The sequence below is a fragment of the Petromyzon marinus genome, chromosome 2 (genome assembly GCF_048934315.1).
Source record: "Petromyzon marinus isolate PM22_M1 ecotype Great Lakes invasive population chromosome 2, UKy_Petmar_22M1.pri1.0, whole genome shotgun sequence".
NCBI classification, from domain to species: Eukaryota; Metazoa; Chordata; class Hyperoartia; order Petromyzontiformes; family Petromyzontidae; genus Petromyzon; species Petromyzon marinus.
In genome coordinates this window covers 8,958,411-8,962,015 of record NC_133668.1, presented here as the reverse complement: position 1 = coordinate 8,962,015, position 3,605 = coordinate 8,958,411, and the positions used below count along the sequence as shown (strand labels likewise).

Below are 3,605 nucleotides of genomic sequence, written 5' to 3'. Positions count from 1 at the left end.
GTGTTCTGGCCCTGCACTATGGTTCTTTCGGTAAAGTCACGTAGAATGAGAATACAATAATAAATAAAATAACACAAAATTGTATTGTGTTTTACCATCACTACCATCACTACCACGAAAGCTTTAAATCTAAATGTAAATCTGCACTATGATTTTTTATTGCACTATGTAACACGATTTTTGTCCCTGGGGAGTAAGTGTTATTTTCTTATTGCTTATGCCTCAAAAAGTACAGAAAATGGCTATTATATTGTTATTCCCCACAAGCTTTGCTTTTGTGACCAGGACTCTTTACGTGAAGGAATGATACAAATGCACACACCACGTTTTCTCATTGAAAATAGGAAAATTTCAAAATATCACTGTCTTGGTCACAAAAGCAAAGTTTGTGGGGAATAATAATAGCCATTTTCTGTACTTTTGAGGCATAAGCAAATTGGAAAATAACACTTAGTACCCAGGAACATTTTTTGTTTTGTTACAGTGTTATCATTGCATCTGTGAAAAAGAGCTGTGTAGCTTCGTCGGATTTCTCCGGTATAAATATTTCGATTGTGATGTTGTTAAACTCCAGGGAAAACATCATTGAGTCTTATGACTCTTTTGTCAGGAGGGTCCTGCCAAGTGTTCGTAGTGGGAGAGCGATGTCCCTGCTCATTGTTGTGTACTGTCATCGCATTTGAGTGATGTGCAGGTAATGTGTCAGCCATAGTACAGGTTTTTGGGCGGTTAGATCGCGGATATTCATGCAATGTTCTGATTAATATTACGCGATCTAATCCAAAAAAATCTATATTATCGATATTGGTCGCGAAAGCCTATACGTGTTAAACTAATGTGGCGGCATTGGCATATTTGGCCGATATCAGTGATATGCTATTTCATTCTTAGCTTCGGGAGGAAACCTGAGAACACGTATAAAAACCTTTCTCGAACAGGGAGAGAACATACAAACTCGACACATATATAGACACTCACTCTGCAGGACAGGGGGGCATTTAAACCTCACAGAGAAAGGTAGACACGAGTCAGGAGTCGAACCCAGGTTTTTCTTGTGCCAACACTGCGCCACAATGTCACCAAAATTTAAATTGAATTGAATGCAAAAATACAAACAATGGTTGTTATTATTATCTATACCCAGAAAAGCCTCAATGATTCTCGTTGCTTTTTCAAAATGATCCCGAAAAGCTTTTTTTTCAGTAGGGGTGATGATTAATATGTAAACTATAGCTTGTTATTTCAAATATGCGGGCAATTTTCAAATTTGGACCATGACAATAACCGATATCTACACGGCAAAGAATTACAAGAGGCTCATACATTTGAGTGTTGACCAAATTCCATAAGTGAGTTTTTGGCTCTCAAATGTAACCAAAAAAACTGAAACTACTGCGAAAAGAGCAACAAATCACAAGAGCGTGAGTGGAGACTGCAAATGGAAGTAGATGGTGATTAAATGTGAATCTGCTTTGAGATTAGAGCAGAAATGGAATATGTTGTGGGGGGGGGACAACTCAAATAAAACGAAAACCTGGAGGTTTTTACCTGTTACAAGTAAATGTATTTCCCCTCTCATCTGGCACCGCTACCTATAACCACGCCCCCTCCAAAACGCGTCACCCCCGCCTATATAAGCGCCGCGTCGCCTTCCCACAATCCCTTTCGTTTGGTCGCTGTCGTCGCCAGGTTCGTGGAAAGGCTGTGGAGCGCCTACACAATCCGCATCCATCCATCCTCAAATCCTTGTGCGAATGTCGCGAAAGTTTTAAATCCTGCTTCGCAGACGCTAATTATTTCCTTGTTTGCGTTCGCAGGACCAACTTGGCAAGATGCGGGCCAAGGTAAACGTGTAACGCATTCGTGCGTCGCTCGCCTTAGACGGCGCCTACCCAGCAAGGCCACAGTGCGCCGACAGTCTTTATTTTTTTTATTGTTGCAATCAAGAGCATTGTCTTGGTGTGGGTAAATTGTGCCGTATCGTTGTGGACAACTTATAAATGTATTGTTAGCGGCGGCCGTATTTTAATTGAGCATAAATCCTGCTCCCGTCTTTACGACGCAGTGGAAGGTTAACGCTGGGCCTTAAAATGACGATTGCCAATTGGCTCAGGAAAAAACCACGTGTGCGGAGCAGACCAATTGGCAGTCGTATCTGTGGTCAAGACTCGCGTGTCGGGGCAGGGAGGGCTTCATTGTTAACACGGACTTTTACGTTTTTAGGGATTTTGTTTTTGTGTGTTCGGGATTACCCCAAAGTTGTGTTGTGGCCGGTGGATAACGTTTGAAGCGCCCAGACTTAACGAATACAATACCTCTTAGACATGCGCGAGTTACAGTATATAGCAGAATAGGATGGTATGCAGGGTAATGATTGTTAAATCGATAGGCTTTTAATGTGCGTAATGCTTGTTCAATAGTTGTGCGGATGCGTGTCGCATATGTATAGCAGTGTACGCCAGTCGCAAGTAAATTATATGTACTGTATATGCCAATTGCAAACGCGAAGTCCAATGTTGACGTTAACAATGCTGTCCCGTTAATGGTTGTTGACATGGGGCATTAAGTTTAATGGCCGGTATACAAAACATGTTTATCCGTGTTAACAATATTTTCTCTTTGCAGTGGCGAAAGAAGCGCATGCGCAGGTGAGAATGTTTTTCAAAGCCCGCATTGCGTTGTAGAGACCGAGTGGCTTTGGCCACCCTCTCGATATTTCACTGACCCAAATGTACAATAAAAATTTTTACCAGCTTAGATCCATAAATGATGACGTGAACGTTGAAAGAAATTCCTTAATAAAATGAAAGAGTGAGATTAAGCATTTGTGAAAAAATGCGGTTCGTGATTTGTGTTATGTAAGATTTGCCCTCAGAAGTGATAACGCAGTTTGACTGCATACGTTAAAACACTACTGTAACGTTTCCTGTCATCGAGAAAAACGAAAATTATTTTGAGAGCGTGGTGAAAACTGCTATGCTGTTGACACATTTTGGTCCTCTTGTCACCTGGTGACAACAGGCTGAAGCGTAAAAGGAGGAAGATGAGGCAGAGGTCCAAGTAAACCTGCCAATGCTTCGCCACACGCTGTCCGACCACGGAGCCCAAGGCTTGGGGCGGCGCTGGGTGTGATGAAACGAGGATGAACCAAGCTGCCCGAGGTCTTCCCACTGCCAAGGGCTGCCCAAGCGCTCGCCGTGTGGGGCTGTACATCGACCTCTGAGCATCAGTGATGGAGGACGCCCTCCATTCTGCTTGATGTTTCAGAGCGGGACCTTTTCCAACACTCCCGGGCAACACCCCCCCCCTCCCTTTGCCTTGGACTATCCATGTTATGACTCCTGTGTGATATAGTTGCCAATAAAAGCTGGTTAACTGTTTTTCTGGATTCACTGTCTTGTGATTACACGAACAGTGTGCACTACAATTCCACAATTTAGTCAATTATGGTTTGATACATTTTACAAACGTTTTCGAAAGTGCATAAAATGAATTTTAAGCTTACATTGTACAACCCACTCGACTGCATGATATGAAGACCAGTGTACCTGTTTGCAAGGATGTCTAAACGATTTTTTGGAAGATGGGTTTTTACTGCAGTGAAG

The 3,605-nt window shown here is 42.5% G+C and overlaps 1 long non-coding RNA gene across 1 annotated transcript; it reads left to right on the top strand.

Annotated features, from left to right (window-relative positions):
- Window positions 1-1,605: 1,605 nt before the first annotated feature.
- Window positions 1,606-3,380, top strand: LOC116948233 (uncharacterized). Its single transcript, XR_004403773.2, has 4 exons — window positions 1,606-1,689; window positions 1,818-1,844; window positions 2,626-2,648; window positions 3,022-3,380. It is a non-coding gene; the product is annotated as an uncharacterized LOC116948233 (long non-coding RNA).
- The last annotated feature ends 225 nt before the right edge of the window (window positions 3,381-3,605 follow it).